Below are 14,395 nucleotides of genomic sequence, written 5' to 3'. Positions count from 1 at the left end.
TCCAACGCTTTTAGTGCCCTTTCTTTGCAGTATTTTCTCTTTCTGTTGCCGGGCAGACAACTTTCTTTTACAAGTTCATAGATTATCTTGTCTTTCTTTTTCTTCACAGAAACCTGTGTCAAAACTGTTGTTACTCTGAACCTGAAAACTCACAGACCAGGAGAAAGTACTCGTAAGCATATTTTTGCCCAGAAAGAGTAGGGGAGCAGAGAGAAAATCATTACAATTGTCCTAAACACAAAGCTATAGTTCTTTTGATCAAGTGGTCATTAATGAAGTCTTCAAACTTGCTGTAACCCATGCTGTACTTTGCTTTCTGTTATCAGAGGCCAATCCATAGCTGTTGTACTAGAGTAATGAAATTAACTTAATAAATGAGCAGTTTTAAGTTAAAATGTATGGCTACAACTAGTTCTTTATTTTTAGATTTATTTTGTGCGTACATAGTTCACCACTTTTTTTTTTTTTTTTTTTTAAAATTGCCATTCCAAGAGGGGCAGTATAGTTCTCTTGTGGCCAAGAATCCCATCATCACTTCATCAAGACATGGCTGCTGGGAAAGGAGAAGGGGGCGTGTGGGGAAAAAAAAAAAAACAACACATTCTCGCTCCTATCAGCTGAGACCATTGCTCTTGCGTAATTCTCTAGTTCTTTTGTCTAGTACAAGACTAAATCACTGATTTGCTTTACACGCCCAACTTCCATGAAGTCTTGTAGTACAATGTTGTCAGTGGTTTTTGTTCAATAGTACAGTGGAAGAAGTTTTCCAATAGTATGGAGAAACACCCGTATGCAGTTTCTGTTTCTTTGAGTTAGTGGTTATTGTAATTCCTTTTGCTGTGGGAAAATCCTAGTGCTATTTTAAATATAGCTAAATATGTGTTGAAGGAGAGAATTGAAATTTGTCAGAAGTGTGGAATTCTGTGACCCATTCTGGTCTTCCAGGTACAAGGAAGATGCGGAGCTACTGAAGAAAGTCCAGTGAAGGCCACAGAGATGAAGAGGGACAGGAGCACCTCTGCTATGATGATAGGCTAAGAGAACAGGGACTATTTAGCCTGGAGAGGAGAAGGCTCAAGGGGGTTCTTATCAGAGTATGAGTTCCTGATAGGAGGGAGGCAGCAAAGAAAGCAGGATTGGTCTCTTCGGTGGTGTCCAGTGACAGGACAAGAGGCAGTGGGGACAGAGTGGAACAGGAGGCTCTGTTTGATCATCAGGAAACACTTGTTCATTTTCACTGTGTGGATGATGGAGCACTGGCACAGGTTGCACAGGGAGGTTGTGGAGTCATCTTCCTGGAGATCTTAAAACACCCATCTAGAATGTGGTCCTGGGTACCCTGCTCTGGGTGGCCCTGCTTGAGCTGGGGTTGGACCCAATGAAGCCAGAGGCCCCTGCTGACCCCAGAGCATTCTGTGAGGAAAAGTATGCTAAATGAGTCCAACTAAGAATGAATCAGTTGTACCTGTAATACCTTCCTAACCAGGTATTACAGAGCCATGGCATAAATGACACTGTTGGCTTAAGTTAAAACAGTACGTGATGGCTATTTAAGGGAAGGGAAGTATTTCCTTATCAGAAATACGGTTGTTGCATGCCTGTTGATTCTTGTGTAGCATGCAGATTCATGCATCTGGCTCTGGTTGCATGTTTGCTTCTTGGTTTTCTCAGTGCCTGTATTTTGCTTGCTAGCAGGGGGTGGAGTTCTCTGTTCCAGGGTGTTGTGTAGTAGGCTCAGCTACTTAACTCTAGCAGGGTTTTGTGGCTAGGAAGCCCTCTGAACCGGATTTCACCCACCAGCGTAGGTTTTCTCAGGTCATGTATCTTACACCTGTGTTTATCATGTGATCTGATAAATCAGCTAAGTATGCCTCAGGGCTCTTGTTATGTTCCTTGGCAGCTGGGGGCTAAACAAATGAAGGTGTCCGTTTGTGCTATCATTTTTTTCAGTGATACAAGCTTTTACTTTGCATTTGATAAGATTGATGGGTCATGCATTGACCCGTGTGAAACTTTTTTTCTTGAAAGCATAATTGTTAGTTCAGAGTTGGTGTTCTAGTTTGATAAAAACATGTTTACTAGTTTCCTTTTGATGGTTGTAATTCCACCTTTTAGTAATCGATCTCTATTTCTTCACATACAAGGAACATACAAAGCGATATATAAGCATACGGTGATTTTGAAAATAAGGAAAATGAGTGTTTAACAAGGTAGGGAACAAAGGTAACATTCAAGTTAGTCTACAATCTTCAGTACCTTTTTTTGGTCAGTTCAAGTGAAGTGAAGTTCAGAAAATAAATAGTACAAAGAAATAAAAGTGCAATCTGTCAGTAATAACACCTCATTTTTACATCTTTGTTTGTTTCAAAAAGTAATGCTGCCTTCATTACACATATAACTAGGAAATGTACTGTATGATTCCTTATCTTGTAATTTTCACTGTGATTAATAAGTGCAGTTTTCCAATGTAAATGTAGTAGAGACATAAACCAGTACAGTTTGCTACAATATTTGTTATTTAAAATATTTTACTAAGCACTATTAAATGGGAATGAAGATGGAATATTTGAATTGCAAAAGGGTTATTTTATCATCAGCTTCTTCATATCCTATTATATTTTTCTTAAGTATTACTAGCGGTTAGCTTATATTAGTAGGTATTTGTTAATCACAACTCCCTGTTTCACTCAGACGTGAATGTGTTTCTTCTGTAGTAAAACCAGCAGACTACATGGTTCTTGAGGACAGAATTGGAGACTACATATCGTGAAATATAGAAGAGGGAATCTGACAGTATGTTCTAAGGATTATGCAATATGTAAAAGAAGTGTTGTGCTCTGTTCTGTTTTGTGTGACAGATGGCAGTGCAGGAGCCTGTGTTTGTCACCTGAAAAGGAAAACCAAGAGCTGTAATCTCTAGTGTTAAACAGTTTCAGTTCTCTGTTGGTTGGCTCACCAAAGAATATGTGTATTTGCTGAACTTGGTACTGTGCTGACTTAGTTTGTGGTGATAGCAGAATATTCCAGTCCCTAAAGTATTACACTCTAGTGCCTAAAGAAGATAATATCTTGGGTGAGGGAATATAGAGTTGTAATGGATTATATGCGATCTGTAACCTGTATTTGTAGGCAAAACTTGTCTTCCAGTTTCTAAAATGCTCTTATGGTTAAATCAATTCCTGTTTTTTTCTTTTATTTTCTTTCTTTTTTTTTTTTTTTTTTTTTTTTCTCTGCTGTGCCTATAAAAATGTATGGAATGATACATAGTATATAGCATCATATTAGCAGTATGTAAGACTGTTTCTTTTGAAAACAGTTTCTTTTTTTCTAATAGTCCTCTGACCAATAGGTTTTTAAATATTTTGCACCACGTTTTTTTTTTAAACATTTCTGTTGTGACTTGTTTTTGAGCTTTGTGAAAATATATTGTGTGCTTCCTGCTTCAGATCATGTAACTTAGGTATTTCATCTGAAAAATGTTATTTTTTTTTGTATGTATCAGGCATCAAGAGAACAATTACAAGTTACATGTACCTGTAAAAAAAGTATCTGTGTTTCTGTCTTAAAAATACTGCTTCTCTGTTAGATTTAGATTGACTCTCTAGTGTGGGACACAGTGAGGGTGATCTTCTCATAAGATCATAAGATACTTTAGGCTGTAAGTGCCAGCTGATTGTATGTGCCTTCAATGAAACATTGAGAATCATAGAGACATTTAGGTTGGAAAAGACCCATAGGATCATCAAGTCCAACCATCAGCTTAACGCTATCAAGTCCAGCACTAAACCATGTCCCAAAGCACCATGTCCACATTTGTGTCTCAGAAAATAACACGTATCTCTACCCCCAGTGGTTAATATTTTAGACTGGCTAGTAGTGGAATATGCAAAATAATTACTTTATATTTTCGGCAGACATGACTGTCTGTGTTAATACTGAAGTTGAGTCTTCCTGTTCCATCCCTGTTTGTTGCAGTTGATGAGATTCTAGAACAAATATGCAATCTCAATATAACAGTCAATTTTTAAGCAGAGGAGAAAAATAAAGTCCCTCCTAATGCATAAAAACTTTGGCTTCTTTGTCATTTAAGTCAAAACTGATGATAAAGTAAGTGTGAAATGGTAATTCCTTTACTAGAAGAACTTCATAATTCTTTTCACCTTTTTATCTTCCATTGATCATGATGGCAGGAGGAGGAACATTGCTGTATTTTTACGGACTGTTCCTCTTTTCAATTTGTATTGGCATGGCAGTTGGAGTTGTTAATCAACACGTCCCCACTGGCTAGAGAACGGCCTTGACATCATTCTTCTTATCTGTCAAATGTATGGAAGTGACACACATGGGAGGTTATACGGAATGGCCAGCACTTTTTACTCATAAGTGTGCTTGGCTTATCTCTGTAAGTGCCGAGTCAGAAGCATTCTGTCATGTCTATGCAATGTGGGAGTCAATGAAAACTAATTAAAGGACGCAAAAGCCTTTCAGCATTTTTAGATGGGCTTTGCCAAAAGATCATTTTTTTTTTCAAGTCTTGAGTCTCGATCAAAATTCCTAATCATGATGTAGACCGTCTTGTTACTGCTGACATCGTTGCTTTCATCTATCATAACAGGGAAAGGTCCTGATGTAGAAAGGTTCATGGCCTAACAATTTTTGATGTGCTGACAGAGCTTTGATAAATAAAGTCTCAAACTTGGAGTTAAGCTTTTGTGGCTTCTTGTACTGAAAGACAATTAAGCTTGTTCTTCACATAGTTTTTATATAGATTTTCAGCACTCAGAAATCAGATTGTGTAATTGCTCCAGTACCAGCATGAGAATTGTTAATAACATTTTAAAAATATTTGAAAATGGTCAAAGAAATAAATTTAAATTCACAAAGGTTTAGGGGGATAGATAACAATTCAAAGACTAATAAGGAATGTCTGTAGAAGGTGTTTACTTGACCATTATTAGACAGTCTTATCTATGTCTATGCAAGTGGATCCCTGGGCCTAGAGAATTGCATGTAAGAGATGTCTCCAGCTATGTAGATCAAATTACTTTAATAAAAGAAAGAGGAACTGTGTTCTAAAAGCCTCAGTCTTACAATTTGTGGCCAGTTTATAGTCTGTGTGTGCAGTGTTCTACCACCTGACGGTCTGACTTGTGTGCTTCCTCTATGTCACAGATATAGTTTGCCTACTGAAGAAAGCAGGGGTCAAAGGGTTTCTGTGGCTTCTGATTTAATAAAATAGTGCTAGCGTATTCCCAAGACAAATGTGGCTTCTTGAGACTAGGACAATCATAAAAATGGGCAACCTCCATATTTTTCTGCTCACAAAGTGATTTCCTAATGAAAACTAGAGAGGTTATGTATGTAGTCTGCTTCCATGGAGATCTTCGGAAGCTGCTTGGACGTGGTCCTGGGCACTCTGCTCTGTGTGTCCCTGCTTGAGCTGGAGTGTGACCAGATGGATCCAGATGTTCCCTCCAACTTAACTGTTCTGTGTAACTGCCCTGACCAGTGTCATGCTTTTTTTTCTTTTTTTCTTTTTTTTTTTTTCTCATCTGTGCTTTGCTTTCCCTTTACCAGATCTTTTCAAATTTTCCCCTTAGTTTCTTTGTCCTTTGTTTCATCTAACTTTTTATGCTATTGTTTCTTCTCCCCTCTTTATTTGATATTTTTAATCATTAATTGCCCAGAAGTATTTTTTTGGGGAAAAAAAAAGTCATTTATGAGTTCTACAGATTTGAGACATAATTGTGCAGCAGTGTTGTTTTCTGCGTTATGGTCTAATGATACCTTATCCAAGAAAAGGTAGCAGAGTAGATGAGTGATGTTTAACTGTATCAAACTAAAATAAGAGATTTTAATGTTTAGTGCAGAGGAACTTTCCTTCTGATTCATTTTCATAGAATGTGCTTACCAGCATAGTTGTATGTAGCCTTGCAACCAACAATAACTTCTCCTGATGTAATTGCAACTATATTCTAAATTGCCATTAGTGTGAACAATAGCTTTGCAAGGTGACTGGCTACTCATTGATCTTTTTCATTCCTTCAGTTCCAAGTGTTTCAAAGCAAACCTAACAACAAACCAAACAAACAAACACACCAAAACCAAAAAGACCTGCAGTGACTCCCTCCTTACATGAATTAATTAGAAGTTTGTATTTAGTTGTCAATTAACGAAAGTTACCTGTTTTGTGTCCTCATGTTGACAGAAACTTCAGAGTTGACTGTGTGCATGTGTTTTCCTTAAGTCTTCCAGACTACTGGAATTTGACTGCAGTCAAATTCATTCCTTTTATGTTCTCTCTGTTTTTCCAAAGTTAGGATTTAGGTAAATGCCTTCAGTTCCTGCTGCTTCTAGTAGTTTGTCGAATGCAGGTGACGAGTGCTTAGTATGTGATACAAGAATAGTTTAAGTGAGAAAAGAGGGCATTCTTTGTGAAGAGATGGTAGATTTTTCTTCTTCAAACCTTTAATGGAATAAGGACTATATGTACACTTGCAAATGAGTGGAAGAACAGGGAGATCTTAAAGCAGTTTGTGGTCTTGAGTTAAGGTTAGAAGACTTTGGAAATTGACAGTATTGAAGACAGTTTGCTTTTTTTTTTTTTTTTTTTTTTTTATTCCCTGCTTTTCAAGTTGTATTATTCCTGTTTAGAAGATACAGCAAGAGCTGTGAAGAGTTTAACCAACAAACAGTTCTGCATGGCAGAACGATTATGTGATTGCTGTGTTTTTATTGGCTAACTTATTGCCTCAATGAATCATTAAATTCAATGTGAGATCTCTGGATGGGATGCTTTTTGTGCACTGGTTTTAATTATTCTCTTATATCATTATTCCTTTATGAACATGCTGATAAATCTTCATTTGGAATACAGCATCTTTCTACTTCTTTTGTTCCAGGATTATTCATGTTCAAGTAAACAAAACTAAAGTAGGTGACAAGAACAGATTGAAAGGAATTCAGAAACTTACAGGAGTTGTAAGAACTTAAACTAATTTAAGTTTAACGTGACGAAAAATTGAGAGCTTGCATACTCCTGCCATCTAGCCCACAAACTAAAAGAAAAAACAGCAGCGCGTACTTCCATTCTGCAGTAACCAGAGTGAATGAAAATTGTTGGAGTCAAACAAATGGAGTTAAGCTGATGAATACTTCCAGGCTGAAAAACTGGAGTACATGAAGATGAAAGGAGGAGGCTGAATTTCAAGATGGTGTTTGATCACTTACAAAAAAGATTGCATGATGTGGAATAGGAATTTGATTTGATCTGGGAAATCCTTTCCAGTCCAGTGCTTAGTGCTAGTACACTGCTTTATAAAACTGGGGAGGTTGGAGGAATTGCAAACGGGTAGATCCCAACTATATAAGTTTTTAAAATAAATTTTACCCGGAATCTAAGCTATAAGAGAAAGCATTTGGTTTCTAGTACTTAAATATGTCTTCTAATGCCCAGTCTTCACTAGCACTAATAGACACATTGCTGAAATCTGCTACTGGAATATTACTGAACTCCTGTTGAACTACCAGGTTCCAAAATCACAAAGAATATTTTTGCTTTGGCAGATAGCTTCTTTATAACAAAAGGGTGTTTCACAGGTTGATGTATATTGAGATGAAATAATTTGTATTTTTGAAACATCATCATTGGTTCTCTACATTGTCTGTATTAAATTGGTCAGTACTGTTTGCTGTTCCCTGTTGTTTTTCTTATCATGTCATGGTTTTCATATATCTTATTAATCAATTGAGGTGAGTCCAGTGTTTTCTGTGGTGAACTTGCCCATGTCATTTTGTCTACCACCTAAATCCCAGCTAGAGTCCATTGTGATTTGGGGATGCAGGCAGTAGGTAAGTGGAAGATGATTTTAAAAATGTTCTGATACTCTGTCAGTTGTCTAAACTTCCAGAGTAGACGAGTTTTGAACAACTGATGAAAACCAGGAAAAAATAAAACTTAAAAGCTCAGGTTCTGTGAACCTTTGTTTACAAGGTAACTAGAAAGAGTACAAAGTCAATTTTTAAAAGGAAAAAAAAAAAGGTCTTTTGTAGCATGTTTATATTGGAGAAAGAAGAAAGTTGCAGTCACAAAGGAAAACAAAAACTTCTCGTTTGGGAATCTAAGTTTTGATTTAGTTGAGAAGATGCCATTGCCAGAATGTAAACCAGTTATCCTACTCTTGCATTAAAAAAAATAATAATTAAAGAAAATACTGCAAAGTGATAAATAACAAAGGTGGGAATTCACCCTACCCACTGTCTTCCCACTTAATTCAAACCTTAATTAGCTCTGTTTATATGCTAATATTAAGCACAGGAAATTTTTTCTTTACTTTGTAAACATTGAGGTAATAACGCAGAAAAAAGGATTAGATGACATTCAAGTTTTGCATAGTTAATAGTCAAATTAAGGGAAAAAATTGCCTATCCACTTTAACTGTCCCTGCAGTGATAAACAATTTGCACACCTGTGTGTCTGTATAGTCTATGAAACACTTTGATTGTGCTGGGTTGACAATGGGAAATCTGAACATAAAAGATGAAGTTTACAGTCTGCTTCTTCAGGCATTCTTTACATTTCTGTTCTTTCTTTTAAATATTTGACTTATCTCTACTGAGTGTGGAATGTTGACTTTCTGTCTTTTGTACCTTTAGTAGTTTATTTTTAAATTTGCAGTAGCATTTTATTTACATTTAAATATAGTTTGCTTTATACTTTGTAATCAGTTTTAAAATGAAATCTGGAAAATAAATCACAATTATTTTTTTTTCTGATGGACCTACAATAAGTGGAATAAAAGAAGTAATAACACGGAGAAAAAAAATAGTTGCAAGGAGTTATATTACTGCAGAGTTAAGTGGTACAACCTGAGATTTCCATGTTTGTGTGTATGCCTACTTGTCTCAGAAGAAAATATTTAGTCTGAAACAATATTCCTTGGTCCTCCTTAATACTTCTTTATTGCGCAGAAATGGTAGTGTTTTGTAACTTCCTTAAGTTTGTGCCATATCACATATTCATTGTTGAATTTTAGCTCAATTTTCTGCTTGGTATAGTATTTGTCTACCTAAGGCAGCTATTTACTCTGTGCTTTGGACAGTAGGGCCAAAACAAGTCTGTATTCTTTTAATCAGGGAAAAGAAAAATTTTGGAATACTTAGTGTTCAATTGCTATTTATAAAGATAGATGCTTCTTTTGTGTCAAAATATTAAATTTAAAGCTTCAGTATTGGTGTATATGAGTTTAGTATGAGTTACAGTGTGAGTTTCAGTGCTCATAGTCACTTGTAGTCATGTTTTCAAGAGCTTGCTGTATAAATAAAAGATGAGGCTCTTTTCTCAATAATGATTTATGGCTGTTTTTCGTTCTTTTTCCTTTTTTCTTTTTCCTTTTCTTTTTCCTTTTAAATGGTTTGTCTTAGAAACCTCAATAAACAGAAATCTGGGTTCTTCCTTGTGGTTGCTACTAAATAGTTCTCATATTTTCATTTTATCCCACTAGTGCAAACTCTTACTTGGTCAGCTAATGCAAATTCAGTTTTGAGTGAAGCAAACCATGAGGATGGCCTCTAGAGGAAAGAAGTAACAAGCACGAATGTGTTTGCAATAACTGGCATGGCATTTAGTTATTACAGCATATGTATGCTGGCGATCAAGTTGCACAGTGTTCTAAAAGAACTAGCAGTAAGTTTTAAACTTAATAGTAGAAATGTGTTATAGGCAGCTGTAAAATACTGAGGTAAAACCGAGAGCTTATCAAAACCCTTATCAAAAAGATGTGCAGTTATTTCTACCTCAAATACTTAACTTGAATCAAGTTATCTAATCCATTCTATTTGGGATGATCAAACTTCTTGCATTTTGTAGTAGGAGTTTAAATTAATTTTGAGTAAGGTCTGTTATGTCCTAAAAGGAGCTGCAACACTGCCGTGGCTGAATCCTGCTTCTCTTCTGCATTGGCTTGGAAACTTGTTCAACTGCAAAGTGAAGAGTGAGGTGACTTGATCAGATGGAAGATGTCTCTCCAGGCTACAGACTGCTTTATTGCAGTACATCTCAATCTCCATTATAACTGGACGTTAAAGAGAAGTGTTACTGAATTCCTGAGAGTGTGACCAATACATTCAGATGGATTTTGATACTGTCAGAATATAGCATCGGTCAGAAGTAATAACATGAAAAGGAAAAAAGAAATATTTTCAACTGAAATGCTGTCAGTTAAAATTCACAACTGGGTAAAGGAATGCTTCCGTAAGATGTGGAATCTGGTTCCTGAAAACGTGTACAAAACTTAGGGCAGCTAATGCTGGTGTTTGCAATTGACACATCTTGTGCAGAATCCTGAACTAGCTTTGAATTGGCTTGTGTAAGGCTCATCAATGTAGAGGTGGTAGTACGTGACTGCTCAGGGGCTGAAGGAAAAAGCAGTAAATAATTGAATATTCTCCTTTAGCTGTGTTATGTGCTGCAATAAGATGGTTAAGTAGTGTTAAGCGTAGCTTAACGTTGGCTAAAAATAAGGTGAGCAGTAAGTAGTGATTGTAGTGTGAATATAGCCTATTTATGGGAGACTTCTTTGAGAATTTATCAAGTGGTGTCATCTATTTTGTTTTGAGCCTTGATTTTATGAGAAGCTACATGTCTTGCTATAATTACAGTTTTCGAGGAGTAGCCTGAACATTGTGTTTATGGTAGCCCAGTTTAAGATTATAGAGCATATGGATGGCGTGGACTTCATGGTATCACCTTCCTTGCCCCCATGTGTGTTTCTTATATGGTCTGACTTGTTGTCCTTTGTGATATTAGTCCTCTACCTTTTCTCCACCATTTCTTCATGTCTTTGCATATAATATGCAAATGTCTGATTAGGTCTTGGAATGTTAACCAAAAATTATCATACTATTTCCTGACCATCTCTTCTTCTGATCTAATCTTCAATCTGTAACTATTAGGAGGTTTACAGTTTGGAAGTCCAGATTTTTGCTAGTGTGGCAAGTAGTGTTCTCCTGAAATGTTTGTATTTCACAGGTTGCGTCTGTTACACGCTGTATAGCAAACAGAAAAAATATGAGCTGCGTGTTTACAATTCAGGGAAGAAGGCGATCCAAGTGCTGAAAACCTATTTTTAGTTTTAATTTTTCGGTGACATGTATTCATTTTGTATTTAAATAGAGATGCTTCTAAATTCTCATTGCATGGATAGAATTTGAAATGCTTGTGCGTAAGAGCGTCAGTAATGGAATGAAATAGTGTCTCTGTATAAATGAAATTGAAAAGGCCCATTGATTTCAGTGAGGATGGAATTCTATTTGCATTTTAACAGAAAGATTCCTTTGACTTATTGTGTACATCGAAGGGGAACATATTGTAATATATCCACAGTTGAGTAAGAGTGAAATAGATGCACATATTTAAACAGCTGATTTTAACCAAAGAGTGTGACTACATAACATTTGCCTTAAAGTATTCTTGTTTTAATGGCTTCATATTTGGGTGTGTTAGATAATTACAGAGTTTTCAGTGTACTCAAAATATTTTATAGTTTTTTTTTTTTTTTTTTTTTTTAAGAAATTGTAATGTTCTGTTGGATGTGTCTTTGTCCTTGTAAAAGTTACTTGATGAAAGTATGATTCAGTTGATCATTAATTGTCTTCTGTTTGCAGCTTGCAAAACAGCAATGTCACAGAACTGAACACGTCACAGTAAGTATGCCATAGCAGTAAGCATTCTGATAATTTTCTGAAAAGCACAAATCATACTGAAAAAAGTAAAATGTTATTATATAGTCTATGGTTTAGTGCCAGATTCTGCATCCAGGTCCTGATTCAGCAAGTCTTTTTTAGATTTTTAGTTCATATGTGTAATTACGTTTGTGACTTCAGTCTTAACCATTGGGTAGGTCTTTAATCAGTCCATGGTTGCACTTTAATAGCAAGTGATCACTTTTATGTAGGAATGAAATATAAATATGGTAGAGTGTAATTTTCGATGTCTGACTTAATGAATTGAGAGATTTTGCTAAGAGTTTTCATTCCAAAATCAATTTTACCAACCTAAAGAAATTATTTTGAATGCTCAGAGATCTAGTATAATAATTTGCAACATAGTGAATATGAATTATTTTATCAATAGATAGCTTATTGGACTTCTAGGAATTGAAGAATTTTGCATTTGTATCAATTTACTTTTTTTTTTTTTTTTTTTTTTTTTTATCATTAGACATAAGCCCTTTTCCGTACTCCATTCCTGTGCTTTAGGCAAAGTTAATGGTGAAAACTAAAATAGGTACAAAGACATTTAAACAGAAAGCCCAACTAGCAATGCTTAAGTGCAACTTGCAGGCACGTCTTTTTACTTTCATTGTACTTACTGTCAGACAAACAAAGTAAGAGAAAGAACTCTGTGTAGCTTTGAAATGATTTTTTAGGTTTATAGTTTTGGTGCTTCTCAATTAACGATTGATTCTTCATACATGTCTGTGGTAATACACCCTGAAAATTGAAAAGAAGGTAATTAACTTTGTAAAAAAGATACTGTAAATTATGTTCAGTGATGAGGTATGTCATTAGATCGATCCCAGACAATGTTGTAGGGTACTGTGGAGTCTTATATTTCAGTAGAGACCTTCAGTCACCCGTCCTAGAGGTAACTTTATGATCAGTAAATTTCAAATGTGCCCTGACAACAAGGTAAGAAAAGAAGGCTCAATCAATAACTTTTAAATACAGATTAAAATACTTTTTAGGATTAAATTTAAAAGGCTCAGGTTTTCAAATTACTTCAAGTTTCATGCTTTCTGTGCTTCATGCTTCAGAAAGAAGTTACTAATGGCACTATATGTGACTTGATACTGTATTGAGGAGAATACAGCATCTGAAGACTTCAGGGAATCAATAAATTCATTTGGAGAGAGTAGATCTGTCAAATAGGAAGAAACATGTGTTTTTAAAGGTGGGGAAAAAAAGACGTGAAACTTGCTATAATACAGTAGTACACTGTCTGCTCCGTAGAGTGAGCTAGTCGTAATGAAAAAGCTTTCTCTTCACAAAAAGCTGAAACCTGTGGTTTCATTGTTAATGAGAACATCTTTACTGAGGTGTACTGAAGATGACACTTAATTCGAAGCCACAAATCTCAAACGAAAGACTATTATGTTCTCAGCTACCCTGTGTCTGAAAAAAGCTGTGAAACTTTCTAGAAGAAGCTTCCAGTTTTGCATGTTTGGGTTTGGGGAAGAAGTAGGATCTAATTAGTTTTTAAAGCTACTGTTATCTTGGGATTTAAAAATCTAGAATGGCTAGCTTTTTCTGACTTGTGATGTCTTATTTTTAAAAAGAATGTAATACTTTTCCTTGAGAAGGAGATTTGTCCCCATTGAAAGTACAGATACACTTGACCATTGCTTCAGTTGAAAATTAATTTTCACACAGTACTTGAGATATGATATGGATAACACTATTAATTCTCTTTATAGTTTTAAGTAAACAATTAATGGCTATAACTAAACAAGTGGTTTAAGAGTAAAAAAAAAATCTGCTGAACAGAAGGCAGTGTAATGTTTAGAGTAAATGCGAAGGAAAGAAGAGTTCTCAGAATCTGAACAGTATGATGATGGCGAGTTATTTTAATGGGTTATGTTTATGTTGTCATTATGGAAGTATTAGAGATTGGTGAATGTTACAGTTGGTAGAAGGATCATTATGGGTGATACCTAAAGTTTTGGAGTTTTTTGGGGGGAGTGAAAGAAAAACAAGGATCGAAGAAGATGTTAAACCATTCCTAAATCATGCTATCTAAAGTAGGTAGAAGTAAGGACTTAATAGGTTTTGAAAACTACCCCGTTTCTTTTCATGATAAGGATGTAGATATTGTCTTTGAGTTGTTAGATACGAGTATGAGGGTGAATTATAACAAATTTGGAGTGTTCCCCCCCCCCCCCCCCCCCCCCCCCCTTTCTTAAATTTACTCTCACAGAGGTGCAGACAAGTGTTGCTCACTACCTCAGCTCTGGGCATTGGTGGCTCCCTTTGGAGCCGTCTGGTGCATGGCCCTTTTCTGACATGGAGCCAGTCAGGACTTGTCAGAGACTTCTGGATTCTTCTCACAGAGGCCACTCCTGCAGCCACTCTGCTAGCAAAACCTTTCCACATAAACTCAGTACACTGTCTTAGTGCAGTGCTATCTCCCAGATTTGGCAATATCTAAGTAAATTACTTTATCTGCCCCCTTAGCTCTTCTACATTGGTGTCTTTGTAGCACATTGTCTTAAAGATGTGTTCCTCTGTTTTTTTGTTGGGTTTCGTGTTCCCTAGTTTAGAGCCTGTCTTAAATTTGGATGCAGTGTAGTGTCCTTATTCATACTTGATTCTTGTGTCATACACAGAGCAGGACTTC

General features: G+C 36.0%; 1 protein-coding gene across 11 annotated transcripts in view; it reads left to right on the top strand.

Annotated features, from left to right (window-relative positions):
- The window catches only part of BAZ2B (bromodomain adjacent to zinc finger domain 2B), a 126,487-nt gene that overhangs the window by 21,399 nt on the left and 90,693 nt on the right, over nucleotides 1-14,395 (top strand). For 9 of the 11 annotated variants that reach the window (XM_032190393.1, XM_032190397.1, XM_032190395.1 and 6 more), the window contains exon 2: nucleotides 11,665-11,703. The exons of 1 other annotated variant lie outside the window; for it this stretch is intronic. The gene's annotated coding sequence lies outside the window, so the exon portion shown is untranslated. Of the gene's footprint in view, nucleotides 1-11,477; nucleotides 11,495-11,664; nucleotides 11,704-14,395 lie in introns of those variants that run through there. One more of the 11 variants, XM_032190387.1, reaches the window with a different exon arrangement.

This window comes from Aythya fuligula, chromosome 6 (genome assembly GCF_009819795.1).
Source record: "Aythya fuligula isolate bAytFul2 chromosome 6, bAytFul2.pri, whole genome shotgun sequence".
Taxonomy (NCBI): Eukaryota; Metazoa; Chordata; class Aves; order Anseriformes; family Anatidae; genus Aythya; species Aythya fuligula.
This window is presented reverse-complemented; position numbering and strand designations above follow the sequence as displayed.